Below are 16,091 nucleotides of genomic sequence, written 5' to 3'. Positions count from 1 at the left end.
AGGATACATTCTTGTTATATAATCCTTAGTACAGACTTTAAACTGAGTTATTTGTTGTGTAATCATCAATTCCAGGCTTAAAGAAAAAACATTTTATGTAACTAAGACTAAGGAATGTAGAAAAAAAAAAAAGATGCTTGTCCTTTCCTCCTCCTTGAGAGGGTCAGACCCCTTTCTCCTCCTGGGGACCCTGGACTTCTTATCAACCTGCCTAGGAATTGACTCTCGCATTTCCCCATTTTCTTTTAGGAGAATTATGTTGCCAGGGGAAAGGGGCGTTGTTTTTGTTCCATAACTACTTCCTGCTGTTGAGGGGTGTCATCCCCAAATTGTTGAGGCAACATATTCTCCTAACCCTGATATTGAGGATCTCTGATCCAGAGGCCCCAAGTAATAGTTGGAGAAGGCTGTGACACTCATAGGAGCCTGGACAACCATTTGTAACTTAAAAGGTTTCAGACAGAAAAAACGTTTTATGTGACTAAGACTAAGGAATGTAGAGGGGAAAAAAAGATATTTGTCCTTTCCTCCTCCTTGAGAATTCCAGACCCCTTTCTCCTCCTTGAGAGCCCCAGACCCCTTTCTCCTCCTGGGGGACCCCGGACTTCTAATCAACCTGCCTAAGAATTGACCCAGCATCAACCACACCACCCAAACAGGAAATTCACAACTAAGGCAAGATGCTACACTTACCATCAGGAATTCATATTCGAACTGACACATACATTTGACAAATCCAATTAGCATCAACTGTCCCTCGAAGAAGGATTTTCATCCTGGATAAAACATGAAAAGGAAAGCAGACAAGAAGGAAGTGTTATTATGTAGCATGTTTAACTGTCCATCTCAATTGGTGGCTGTGGACAGCTGGTTTTAGCCTCATATTTTCCTAAATTTAACCCTAGGTCCATCATTAATTAGCTGTGCCCTTGGGTAAGTTATTTAATGTCTCTCAGTTTCAGTTTCACTGGTTAAAGGGCGAGAATTGAGGGCAACTCACTGCAAGAATAAATAAGATAAGAGATATCAGCAAACCACCTGACTGTTAAAAAGTGCTTAGTAAAAGTTACTCTCCCTGCTTTCCTCATAAAATAGTCTCCATTTCTGTTATCTGAATTCATAACTGCTCATTTATTGAAAAGCAGATCACTGGGGCTATGAACATGAAATGGCTGTATTTTTCCAGTCACTCCTCTCAACTGTCCTCATGTGAATGCCCTTTCCTGTCCCTGAATGTCATCTCAGCCGACTTCACACCTTTCTGAATATTTTTCCTTATTAGAATGTGGTCCAGTCCACGTTAAAATTCCAGTCTCAGATCTAATTCAACACTTCTTCTGCTGCTGTGAAGTTGTCCAAGGAAAGAGACATGGTTAGCTCCCCCATCTCTGATGCCCTTGTCAGCCTGAAGCCCCTGACCAGATGATGGGGGGTAGGGAGTGACAGGGCAGAGGTTAATTTGCTGAACCAGGACCCCCTGGAGGGTCATCATTGCTCCTTTAGCCGTTGATGCCTGGCCAGCATTGCCCTCTCTCAGGGGGACACCCCAGGGCCAGCCCCTCCTTGAACACACCTATGAAGTCCTTTGAGCCCCCCTAGTGCACAACTCCTGAAATGATAAACTTGGCTCTGGTTCAGTGTCCAGGACAAGCCAACTCCAGCCCCTAATGACCCAACAAGCCCACTACTACTTGGATCCCCTACAGAGTGAGCTTTCCAGAAAGACAGAGCTACTATGTGACCAGCAATCCTACTGCTGGGCATATATTCAGAGAAAAATCATAATTCACAAAGATACACACACACACACACACACACACACACACACCCACCCAATGCTCATTGCAACACTATTTATAACACCCAAGTCATGGAAGCAACCTAAATATCCATTGACAGATGAATGGATAAAGAAGGTGTGGTACATATATGCAATGGAATACTACTCAGTCAATAAGAGAATAAAATAATGCCATTTGTAGCAAAATGGATGGACCTAGAGATCATCATAGTAAGTAATGTAGGGTTCAGGATGGGGAACACATGTATACCTGTGGCAGATTCATTTTGATATATGGCAAAACCAATACAATATTGTAAAGTTAAAAAATAAAATAAAATTTAAAAAAAGTAAATAAAGTACTTACTTTCACAAGTAAAATAAGTCAGATAAAGACATATCACATATAATTTATAGATGGGAGCTAAAATATGACACAAATGAACTTATCTACAAAACAGACAGACTCACAGACTCAGAAAACAAACTTAAGATAACCGAGGCAGGGAAAGGGGACGATAAATTAGGAGTTTTGGATTAACACATACACAGTATTATATAATAAATAAATAAACAAGGACCTGCTGTATACTACAGGGAATTCTATTCAATACTCTGTAATAACCTAAATGGGAAAAGGATCTGAAAAAGAGCATCAGTTCAGTTCAGTTGTTCAGTTGTGTCCAACTCTTTGCGACCCCATGGACTGCAGCATGCCAGGCTTTCCTGTCCTTCACTATCTCCCAGAGTTTTCTCAAACTCATGTCCATCGAGTCGGTAATGCCATCCAACTATCTTATCCTCTGTTGCCCCCTTCTCCTCCTACCCTCAATCTTTCCCAGCATAAGGATCTTTTCCAATGAGTTGGCTCTTTGCATCAGGTGGCCAAAGTATTGGAGTTTCAGCTTCAGCATCAATCTTTCCAATGCATATTCAGGGTTGATTTCCTTTGGGATTGACTGATTGGATCTCCTTACTGTTCAAGGGACTCTCAAGAGTCTTATCCAACACCATGGCACTCAGCTTTCTTCATGGTGCAACTCTCACATCCATAAATGACTACTGGGAACCATAGACCTTTGTCCACAAAGTGATGTCTCTGCTTTTTAATACACTGTCTAGGATTGTCACAGCTTTTCTTCCAAGGAGCAAGTGTCTTTTAATTTCATGGTTGTGGTCACTATCCACAGTGATTTTGGACCACAAAAAAATAGTCTGTCACAGTATCCATTTTTTTCCCCCATCTATTTGCCATGATGTGATGGGACCAGATGCCATGATCTTAGTTTTTTGAATGTTGAGTTTTAAACCAGCTTTTTCACCTTCCTCTTTCAAGAGGCTCTTTAGTTCTTCTTCACTTTATGCCATTAGAGTGCTATCATCTGCATATATGAGGTGGTGATATTTCTCCCGGCAGTCTTGATTCCAGCTTGTGATTCATCCATCCTGGTACTTCTCATGATGTACTCTGCATATAAGTTAAACAAGTAGGGTGACAATATACAGCCTTGACATACTTCTTTCACAATTTTGAACCAGTCTGTTGTCCCATGTCCAGTTCTAACTGTTGTTTCTTGACCTGCATAGGTTTCCTTGACCTTCCAGGTTTCTCAGGAAGCAGATAATGTGGTCTGATTTTCCCATTTCTTTGAGAATTTTCCAGTTTGTTGTAATCCACATAGCCAAAGGCTTTAGAGCAGTCAATGAAGCAGAAGTAGAGATTTTTCTGGAATTCCCTTGCTTTTTCTATGATCGAATGGATGTTGGCAATTTGATCTCTGCCTTCTTTAAATCCAGCTTTTACATCTTGAAGTTCTTGGTTCATGTATTACTGAAGCCTAGCTTAAAGGATTTTGAGCATTACCTTGCTAGCATGCAAGAAGAGCACAATTGAGCAGTACTTTGAATATTCTTTGGCATTGCCTTTGAATTGAATGAAAACTGACCTTTTCAAGTCCTGTGATGACTGCTGAGTTTTCCAAATTTGCTGGCATATTGAATGCAGCACTTTAATACCATCATCTTTTAGGATTTGAAATAGCTCAGATGAAATTCCATCACCTCCACTAACTTTGTTCTTAGTAATACTTCCTAAAGCCACTTGACTTCACACTCCAGGCTATCTGGCTCTAGGTGAGTGATCACATCATTGTGGTTATCCAGGTCATTAAGACCTATTTTGTAAGTTCTGTGTATTCTTGCCACCTCTTCTTAATATCTTCTGCTTCTGTTAGGTCCATACCATTTCTGTCCTTTATTGTGCCCATCTTTGAAAAAAATTTTCCCTTGGTATCTCTAATTTTCTTGAAGAGATTTCTAGTCTTTCCTATTCTACTGTTTTCCTCTATTTCTTTGGACTGATCACTGAGGAAAGCTTTCTTATCTCTCCTTGCTATTTTTGGAACTCTGCGTTCACATGGGTATATTGTTCCTTTTCTCCTTTCTGGAGCTATTTCTCTGCTCTTCTCTAGGAACATATTGGACACGTACAGACCTGGGGTGGGGGGCGGGTATCTTTCATTGTCATATCTTTTTGCCTTTTCATACTGTTCATGGGGTTCTCAAGGCAAGAATGCTGAAGTGGTTTGCCATTCCCTTTTACAGTGGACCATATTTTGTCAGAACTCTCCACCATGACCATCTGTATTGGGTAGCCCTACACAGCATGGCTCATAGTTTCATTGAGTTAGACAAGGCTGTGATCCATGCGATCATTTTGGTTAGTTTTCTGTGATTGTGGTTTCCATTCTGTCTGCCTTCAGAGGCTTGTGCAAGGTTCCTGAGTAAAGGGACTGGCTGTGGGGAAAAGTGAGTTTTACTCTGGTGGGCAGAGCCAGGCTCAATACATTTTTAATTATCTGTTGATGGGTGGGGCTGTGCTCCCTCCCTTTAATATGGCCTGATACGTATTTATTTATAACTGATTCACTTTGCTGTACACCTGAAACTAACACAACAGAATAAACCAACTCTACTCCACTATAAAATAAAAATTAAATTACAAAAGAAAGAGAGTGCATACAGGGTTGTCGTTACCATCTTTCTAAATTCCATATATATGCGTGACAGCAAAAGAGACACAGATGTATAGAACAGTCTTTTGGACTCTGTGGCAGAGGGATGGGGGGATGATTTGGGAGAATAGCATTAAAACATGTATAATATATAAGAAATGAATCGCCAGTCCAGGTTCGATGCAGGATACAGGAAGCTTGGGGCTGGTGCACTGGGATGACCCAGAGGGATGGTATGGGGAGGGAGGTGGGAGGGGGGTTCAGGATGGGGAACACGTGTACACCCGTGGCGGATGCATGTTGATGTATGGCAAAACCAATAAATATTGTAAAGTAAAAATAATAATAATAATAAAAGAAAGAGAGTGCAGCTCAGCCCCAGGAGACCTCCATCTGACCCATGAAAACATAAGTTCTTGCCCTGATGACATGGCAGGGAAGCCTCTTCTCCCTCAGATCACCTTTGCCCCTACCCACATGGGCCTCTGGCTGAGTAGCAGGTGAGATGCCCAAAGGAGCATCCACCTGCACAGCAGACTCCAGGCTGCCTTTGATGTCCATTTCCACAAACCAGCCTTTATCCCACACACCCCCCACTAGCCCCACCGTGGTCACTGAGGCCGGGGGCTGGGGCTGGGCTGGGGGGCTCAGGACCGTCACCAACACTATACCTCCCAGGAGGCTGATGGCTTTTCCTTCCCTCCTCAGGCTTCGCCTCTCAATCTTGAAGGGACTGTGCTTCTCACATTCATGGGGCTGATTCTGCAGGTGTGTTCATCTGAAACTGCTGGTTGCTCTCTCCAAACTGTTGGGTGGTGGGGGGGTTGGGTCTGTCAGTCTCCACTATGGATCCAGGCCACCACTTTTAGGGTGAAGTGAAGATGTGCCATCCTAAAGGAAATCAGTCCTGGGTGTTCATTGGAAGGACTGATGTTGAAGCTGAAACTCCAGTATTTTGGCCACCTGATGCGAAGAGCTGACTCATTTGAAAAGACCCTAATGTTGGGAAAGATTAAAGGCAGGAGGAGAAGGGGACGGCAGAGGATGAGATGGTGAGATGGTGAGTTGGCATCACTGACTCAATGGACATGAGTTTGGGTGGACTCCAGGAGTCGATGATGGACAGGGAGGCCTGGCGTGCTGCAGTTCATGGGGTCGCAGAGTCGGACACAACTGAGCAACTGAACTGAACTGAACTGAAGATGTGGGTCAATGTTGGATGATAGTATCACCACAAATATATAAAAATGTCAAAGAAAAGTCTGAGAAATAGTGGCATGGAATAAATGGCAGGAAACACACACGTTTGGCCCAGCCACAGCTTGCTTTCCCCCTGTAATGTCACAAAGTTACTCCAACTACAACTGCATAGCTTTTCTTGCCTTCCTCACAAGCTTCCACACAAGATGTGGGATTGGAAAGGGAGTGGGGATGGAATTCAGCCTGTTAGCTCAGCTCCTCAGCTCTCCTTCAGGTTCCCCCTGAAGCAGTGTTTCTCTGAGTGCAGGGACACTTAGGCCCTTGAGGAAGCATGATGAATGGATTCTCAGGTCTGTGCAGCCTCCCCAGCGTCCATGCCACCTTGGCTCTTCCATGGACTCCTTGATGTTTCTTGGGTGCACATAGCCTGGGTCCATCCCTGGGTGATCTAACGACCACCTGTAGGTGAATCAATAACTGACTACAGGGTCAGCCTTATGCAGAGCTAGACCTCAATCACTCCCAGAGCCCCTGGTCCTGACAGCCACTGAGACAAGTTCCCCTTCCTATGACCTTGGTAGCTGCCATGCCACCCACAGGTCTTCTGCTCAGCATCCATCACTTACGGGAGCCAAACTGCATTAGAGGTACCAATGAGCACCCTTGTGTCTGACCATCCCCCTCATCCTCTGAACAAGGATCCTGGCTCTTTTGTCCTCTGTGGGATGATATTAAAGCTCTGTGTGCTTTTCCTGTCCATTCTCTGTAACTGTTAAGTTTCCCTTGGAAAGTTCTAATCATCGATAAAAAGAGACTGAACTGCCAAATATTTAGTTCACTGAGATTACTCACAATCGTCATCACCTTCAATGTAGTTGACAGAAGAAAGGTGATTTCTGGTAGGCATTTTTGTTACATTATTTTTGCTTCAATTTAGTATTTACAAAATCTTACTGCAATGTTTTAATGAGATTGTATTGCCCTCATTAAAGATAAAGATATAATGAACAGTAGATCTGGTAATTGTGTTACCACAGACTTGGAAAGACCTCAGCATAGGTACATATTAATGTTATAGAATTTATGATACAGAAAATAAAAGTGGTGTTTAAAAGTAATCCCAGTTATCACAGAAAATAAACATCTTTTCATAATTTACAGAAGTTTGGTCCTTCTTTGAAATGATATATTAATACCATTTAGATTTTTCAAATGCATGGTCCATTTGCTAGTTCAATTTGATTGCTAGAAAATCAATTTGGTAGTTGAAAAACTATAGTCATACTGAGCATCTAAGAAATGACACCCTTGAGCTGAAGGTCATTCTTTCCTTACAAGAAATTCTATTACATATCATAAAAATTATTTTGAAAAAAAATGAAACTAGAGTTGCCTCCCAGGCTCTTTAATTGATATGACCCTGTAAACCCTCCAGGTCATAACTTTGCAAAACCTCAGAACCAATATTTCAAAGTTGACATTAGAGTGAATTTTTAAAGCATTTGTGTTCCCAGCCATCTTTGAAAATGTACCTATGTTGATTTAAATGGTTTATTTTTAATGCTACTAAAATTTAAAGATTGAAAGCAAAAGGGGATGGAGAAGGCACAGGATGAAGTGGTTAGAGAGCATCACCAATTCAATGGACAGGAATTTGAGCAGTCTGGGAGATAGCGGAGGACAGAGGAGCCTGACATGCTGCAGTCCATGGGGTCACAAAGAGTCAGATACAACTTAGTGACTGAACAACAACAAAGTTTTTTCTAGGTTTGGTCAGTTTCTCTACTTTTAAAAAGTATGATTATCAGTTACAGATGGTGTGAATAAGATGTGAAGCCAAAATGTCTCCAAAACTCTGAATTTTCTGACCTTTCAAAACAATAAAATAACCTAGCCTTTCATTTGGATCACAGCTTTTTATTCATGGAGTAACGAGAGCATTCCCTCAGTGCGTGACACATATTTATTACTTGTTTTAAATAGCAGGCTTCACTTCTCCCAAAAGCAGGATTATTAACTGGAACAAAGGTGGGATTCATTCAGACAGTCTTTGGCCACGTCTGCAGTAGCAAAGTGGAGAACACAGGCAATTAGCAGCAACCACTGAATATTCACTTTTCACAAAATTTTTGTAGAATGCCCTGTGAATAACTTTAAAGAAAGCAACCATGTCTACCTTTACAGTGTTTAAAATTAAATAGAAAATCTAAAAAGGAGCATCCTTACAGATGAATAAATATGCTAGTAAGTTAAAAATCTAAACAAATGCATCAGACATAGCTTTTGTTTGGAGCACACAAGCCTTTAGAGATGAGAATATCGCTATAATTCTTTCCTTTTTTGCCCCAGACACAGTTTGAGAAGACTAGAGTCCCCAGTAATACAGGGCCATCTGTCATATTACAGAGGAATCACTATTAATTTTCCCCTCTAGAGGTCTCCCCAGTTCCATGCATTACTTTGCACATGGTCCAAGTAGGCTGGTAACATGGCGTTCCTTGGAAATGCACACCCAGAAAATGCACTTTGGAAAATTACAATGTACAGATAGAGTTTGTCCTTCCTAAAATGTAATCTTGCCCTGGAATTGCTTTCTTCCTTCAAGATAGAGATGCTGCAGGTCGAAGTCCAGACAATCTGCACTGTTTTGAGACATTGTTGTAAATAAATTATTAACATCATTCTAAAGAGATCTAGCTGGCTATTTTAAAAATAAATAAACAGTGATGAGATCATTTTTCTCAATTACATTGGATACAATTTTTCAATTTCTATAAACATGTTTCAATTAATCATTTTATCTTTTCTACAGTAAATTCATTATTTTTCTAACTACAATTTACTAGGGCTTCCCAGGGGGAATTAGTGGTAAAGAACCCACCTGCCAATGCAGGAGACATAAAAGATGTGGGTTAGATCCCTGGGTTGAGAAGATCCCCTGGAGGAGAGCATGGCAACCTGCTCCAGTTTCTTGCTTAGAGAATCCCATGGACAAAGGAGCCTGGCGGGCTATGGTCCATAGTGTCACAAAGAGTCAGAAGTGACTGAAGTGACTTACCATGCATGCACACACCATGCATATTTTATGAATGGGTGAATTAGGTTTCTGCTGTAACCATGCTGCATGGCAAACTGCACCCAAATTTCTGTAGCTTATGAAAACAATCATTTTTTCCACAGTCACATGTTGGTGGGTGATCTGCTATTTGGTTGACCTCAACTGGGCTTGTCTCACCTTCTGAGCTAGACAGGATCATAAGCTTCAGATTGGCCTAGGTCTTCTCTTCAGAGTGAAAGAAAGAGAGAAGGAATAGCTCCTTAAGATACACTCCTCTTGAGGCAAAGGTAGGTGTTCCTAAAGTATCCACTGAAACTTGCCAGGAAGGCACCAGTTTGGAAATCTACAGTAATCTCTGCCCCATATTTCATTTGTGCCAAAGTAGTTGTCACGTGGCCAAGCCCGAAGTCAGTGGTTGAGAAAGTATATTCCATGCCCAGGAGAGTGATAGCACAGCAAGGGAGAAATGAAGGACTAAGGAGGCATGATATAATCCACCTCAGAAGTAAAAAGATGGATAATAATTAATGCTCACTGTCTGGGATAACTTGCAAACACCACAGTGGGGAAGAAGTCAGGATAGAGTGAGGCAGCTGCTTGAAAAGGACATCTCAAGGTCACACCTGCATGGTCATCACCGCCAGTCCCTGACACTGACGCCCTCCTGACTCAGGGACACAGCACACCCTGTTCCCCTGCATGTGGGTTAGAGTTTCGGCAGCTATTTCCCAAATGGCATTTCTTCTGGGTTTAGCTCCAGTCTCTGCCTAGGATATTCACTCATCAAATCCTTCACTTTCACTCAAACTGGGTCTTGTTTTCCCACTGCCAACCTCTCCCCATCAGCATTTGGCACTTAGAACCTAACAACCTTGACTCCTGACTCTGGGTATTCCACCCAGGAATCATCCAATGTCTTATTTTTTAAATAATCTTGTCTTTTATTTCTTTAAATTTTATTACTTATTGTTATTTTTACTATGCTGGGTCTTTGTTTCAGCTTGCAGACTTCTATTGTTGAGCCGGCTTAGGTGCCCCGAGGCATGAGGGATTCCCACCAGGGATGGAACCCACGTCCCCCACACTGCAAAGCAGATTCTTAACACTAGACCATCAAGGAAGTCCCCATTCAATGTATTGTTGAGAATGTTTATTCTCAAAACCATTGAAAGTTACAAATCAATCAAAATATACTATGAATTTAGATTATTAATAACAACATTGCAGTTCAATTTTATATATTTCATTCAAAGTAAAGGCTAAATGTAAGCTGTTGGGCTTCCTAGATATCAGAGAAATCATGAACTAAGGTAGAATAGAACAGTTTCTGCTTTTATCCCTGCCTCTGTCATTAAGACTTTCAGTCACTTTCTACACGACATCTATTCCTGTATTTGATTTTTGGTAACCCCATTCATATGAAGGCTTCAGATAATCCTACTCAGATGATACTAAGTAAGTGAGACATTATCTTTGATGATACTAAGTAAGTGAAACATTATCTTTGATAATTAAAGACACATATATCTTTTATTCAAAACAAACACCAGTATCACATACATGTAGCCCTTCCAATTTCAAAGCTTAGAAATTCCATCCAGATTTTACAAATGCATTTAAATAATGCAATTCCTGACATAGACAGCATTCTACATTTGAAAGAGAGAGTGAGAAAGTGTTAGTTATGTCTGACTCTTTGCGACCCAATGGACTATAGCCCACCAGGGTCCCCTGTCCATGGGATTCTCCAGGCAACAAAACTGGAGTGGGTTGCCATTCCCTTCTCCAGGGGATCTTCCTGATCCGGGGATTGAACCAGGGTCTCCTGCATTGCCGGAAGACTTTATTATTTAGTCTTGAACCCTATTTTCAAATAAGTATCTGATATAGAAGTCTTCTCGTCATGAACTGCAGATTGTTTCATGGACTCAAGGCCAGTCATTTCAGAGATCACACAAGGATTATCTGAAATGTATGCTCTACAAAACATAAGATTATTTTGTAGGCTTCTAGCATGATAGAGATTTGTCTGTAGTTTGCAGAAATTATCTGCCTGGGGTACAGATAAGATCAAACAAATTAAAAATGAAATGTATTTTTGACATTTTAACTTTTATGAAGAAAATAAGCAGAGAAATGGGGCAGGAAATGACTCCCAGAATGTGTGCTGCTTGAATTATGGTGGTTGGGGGAGACATCTGAGCTGAATCTAAAGGAATAAAGGGCTGAGTGGTGTGGGTTCCCAGCAACATGGGAACCCACGTTCCTGGGGAGGAGGAGGAGGGGAGGAGAGAGCTCCAGGCTCAGAGGAAGATAGGCAAGACCCTCATGTGTGAATATACCTGCAATGACCAAGAGACACAGTGAGGAAGACAGCATGCTGATGTCCAGGGAGCAAGGAGAAGCATAATACCTGGTGGGATCATCATGGTGGGCAGGTCATCAAAGAAATTTAACATAGATGATGGTGGTTTCCAGGGGGTGGATTTCAGGAGTTTCTGGGTACAGGTCAACAGAGAAGAAATTTGCCAATGATGAGATGGCAAAGACTGGGTATTTGGGGACCTTATTTCTACTCTCTCATTTCTAACTATATAGACTTGGCCAAATGAATCGCTTTTAAGGCCCTCATTTCTCTTACCTATAAAATGTAGGTATCTATACTGTCAAGGTGCTATCATAGGCTTTAATAAACTAAATTAAAAATCTAATGATCTAACATTGACTGACAACTAACACTGTTATATTAAGCTTCTTTATGTTAATCATACTTGGCATCAGTTTCATCCTTCAGCCTAAAACTATAATATGTATAGCTTTGTGGCTGGACAAAGTAGTATCCTAGCAATAGAGAAATAAGTGCCTCCTTTATACGAAGTTAATAACTGCAATATGCTCACTTATAGATGGAAGGAAAAATGCTAGAGCTCTGATAGAAACAAAAATTCTTTCAAAAGATAACTAATAGAATTTACATATTCATTGAGTCAACACATACTTGTTAAATACCCACTAAGTGTCAAAAACTATGATGATCACTAAGGAGTCAAGGTTAGTGCTAGCATAAGGTTGGGATTTCACATTTAATTGGTAATTTGTCAAGTTAATGGATAGTTATAAGTAGTAAATTGTACAAATGATACTCTGGTTTCCGTTGAAAACAGATGGAAGAGAACCAGATTATCTGCAGCAGTCAGGATTCTCCAGAAAAAAAAAAAAAGAATATAAGAACTTATTGATTCCTTGATTGATTTATTACAAGGAATTATGGAGGATGATTATCACATGATTATGGAGGCAAGCAAATGTCAAGACCTGCAGGGTGAGTCAACTGGAGACCCAGCATCTTCTACAGGATGGAGTCTGAAGACCTGCAAACCAGGAAAGCTGATGGTAATGTTCTGGTCTGAAGGTCAGTTGCCTTCAGGTCCAGGAAGAGCCAGGGTTTCAGTTTGAGTCTGAAGCGGAAGACTGCCAATGTCCCGGTTTGAAACGAGTCAATCAGGATTGATTCTCCAGATTAGCCATTTTGTTCTCATCTTTTTATTCAGCTTTCACCTGCTTGCCCACAGCCCACCCACATCCAGGAGGGTAACCTTCTTTACACAGGCTAGTGATTTAAATGTTAATATCACCCAAAAACACCCTCATGGAAACACCCAGATTATGTCTCACCCAATGTCTTGGATCCCTGTGCCCCAGTCAGGGTGACACATAAAATTAAACATCATGATGTCCACTTTTCAAGGCTGACTAACACAAATGAGTGATGACCATGGCAGTAGAGCAGGGAAGAACTGCAAAAATTTAAAAGACATGAAGGAGGTAAGGGAAGTGGGGACAGCAGGGTTCATGACAAGCATATCCACCTGAACCAGATCACCTGATGCTTATTGGTGGAGTTTGGGAAAGGGGTGTGTGTGATGAAGACCATGGGTGCAAAGTTAAAGTAACTCTCCCCAACAAGTCCCCAAGCTGTGGCAATGCCACTGGGGTGTATGTTTCTGCATGTTCCTGGATGTGTATATGTATGTGTTTGTATGTGGCCGGGAAGTGGTGTGTGGTGAAAACTGGGTTAAAGAAAGGCGGCAGATACACTAGGTATACCAGATACATACTAGATATCCCAGGTAGGTGTGCACTCCTTTGCTGGCCACTGGATCCTGGAGTCAGTATTTCAGTTTAAAGGTCGCACACAAGCATAGGGCTGTGAGCAAAATATTAATGACAACCATGAGAAGTCGCCCAGTTCAGTCTTCTGCCTTGAAGGACGCACTTACATCTTGAGAAAATGAGACTCTATCTTTCTGTTTTTCTATTTCTTCAGAAAGGAAGATTCTGGAAGCCAATTCGTTATCAGAAACACTCAATTCCCTCTACAATACCGCCGCACACAATATTCAGTGCATAATAAAACGTCCTTAGTACTTACATGCTCCAATAACGCAATTACTATTGCTTCCTTAGCGCTGCGGGCTGGTTCTCTGTTTCGCAGCCGTAGATGCCAGCTATGTGACAGGGGACTTGCTAATTGGCCTCTTTGGACCGCAACTCCTTCTTTTTAAAAAGAAAGTTTGGATTAGAGAGTCATTGCGGAGTCTTCCCGTTTTAATTTTGTACCTATGATTTCTATAGATTTAATACTAGATATTTCCCCCCCAACTCCAGCCAGGCACGTCTCTGTTTTTAAAAGTACCATGCTGCCCTCATGTGGTCAGACTTGAAATGACACACATTTAAGGAAACTAGTAAGTACAATTTTTGTTTTAATTAATGTCAAGTGAAATCCTATACTTTAAAATTAAAGTTCATAAATAATAACAAAATCAATTTGGATCATCTGTCTACTAAAAGTGTCAAGGTTTTACCCACTCACGGATGCAAAATTTTCCTGTAGTAATAATAATACATATTCTAACATGAGTTAACATGAATGAGCATAAGCTGAGCTAGGCAAGGTAAAATTCTACATACCTCATCTCACTTAATTTTTCAAGCATAGGCTGTTTTGCTATATTATTTTTCATGTGTGGACACTAAAACACATATGGGGAAAGTGCCAAGATGTCAATAAATAAATGTAAAGGCCAGTATAAGCTGATTTTTCTGACTCAGAGCCCAAACTCTTTAGGGATCATATTCTTACCTTGTTCAATTCTTTTATATTAACAAAAGTGCATTTTCTAATATTCCATTATCAGGAGACACGAATAAGGAAAGGGACAAAGAATTCTTGAAAATGAGGTGAGATAATATAATATATATTATATTTTATATATAATCTCAAAATGGATTAAAGATCTAAACATAAGACCAGAAACTATAAAACTCCTAGAGGAGAACATAGGCAAAACACTCTCCGACATACATCACAGCAGGATCCTCTATGACCCACCTCCCAGAATATCGGAAATAAAAGCAAAAATAAACAAATGGGACCTAATTAACCTTAAAAGCTTCTGCACATCAAAGGAAACTATCAGCAAGGTGAAAAGACAGCCTTCAGAATGGGAGAAAATAATAGCAAATGAAGCAACTGACAGACAACTCATCTCAAAAATATACAAGCAACTCCTACAGCTCAACTCCAGAAAAATAAATGACCCAATCAAAAAATGGGCCAAAGAACTAAATAGACATTTCTCCAAAGAAGACATACAGATGGCTAACAAACACATGAAAAGATGCTCAACATCACTCATTATCAGAGAAATGCAAATCAAGACCACTATGAGGTACCATTTCACACCAGTCAGAATGGCTGCGATCCAAAAGTCTACAAATAATAAATGTTGGAGAGGGTGTGGAGAAAAGGGAACCCTCTTACACTGTTGGTGGGAATGCAAACTAGTACAGCCACTATGGAGAACAGTGTGGAGATTCCTTAAAAAACTGGAAATAGAACTGCCTTATGATCCAGCAATCCCACTGCTGGGCATACACACTGAGGAAACCAGAAGGGAAAGAGACACGTGTACCCCAATGTTCATCGCAGCACTGTTTATAATAGCCAGGACATGGAAGCAACCTAGATGTCCATCAGCAGATGAATGGATAAGAAAGCTGTGGTACATATATACAATGGAGTATTACTCAGCCATTAAAAAGAATTCATTTGAATCAGTTCTAATGAGGTGGATGAAACTGGAGCCTATTATACAGAGTGAAGTAAGCCAGAAGGAAAAACACCAATACAGTATACTAACACATATATATGGAATTTAGAAAGATGATAACAATAACCCTGTGTACGAGACAGCAAAAGAAACACTGATGTATGGAACAGTCTTATGGACTCTGTGGGAGAGGGAGAGGGTGGGAAGATTTGGGAGAATGGCATTGAAACATGTAAAATATCATGTATGAAACGAGATGCCAGTCCAGGTTCAATGCATGATACTGGATGCTTGGGGCTAGTGCACTGGGATGACCTAGAGGGATGGTATGGGGAGGGAGGAGGGAGGAGGGTTCAGGATGGGGAGCACATGTATACCTGTGATGGATTCATTTTGATATTTGGCAAAACTAATACAATTATGTAAAGCTTAAAAATAAAATAAAATTTAAAAAAGAAAACTATATATATAGTTTATATATATATATATATATATAGTTCATATATATATGAAAACTATACAAATGCACAATGGCACCTCACTCCAGTACTCTTGCCTGGAAAATCCCATGGATGGAGGAGGCTGGAAGGCTGCAGTCCATGGGATCGCTGAGGGTCAGACACGACTGAGCGACTTCGCTTTCACTTTTCACTTCCCTGCATTGGAGAAGGAAATGGCAACCCACTCCAGTGTTCTTGCCTGGAGAATCCCAGGGACGGGGGAGCCTGGTGGGCTGCCGTCTATGGGGTCGCACAGAGTTGGACACGACTGAAGTGACTTAGCAGCAGCAGCAGTATGAAAATAGGAGCTCAAAAAAATTTAACTTCTTTCTGAATTAAGTATCTTATTGCTAACAGAATAATACTACTTTATTTAATAACTAATATTCACTACCAACCTATTGGGATGTGAATCAAAAAAAT

The sequence above is a fragment of the Bos mutus genome, chromosome 17 (assembly GCF_027580195.1).
Source record: "Bos mutus isolate GX-2022 chromosome 17, NWIPB_WYAK_1.1, whole genome shotgun sequence".
NCBI classification, from domain to species: domain Eukaryota; kingdom Metazoa; phylum Chordata; class Mammalia; order Artiodactyla; family Bovidae; genus Bos; species Bos mutus.
The sequence above is the reverse complement of the archived record's forward strand: the minus strand, read 5'-3'. Positions refer to the sequence as shown.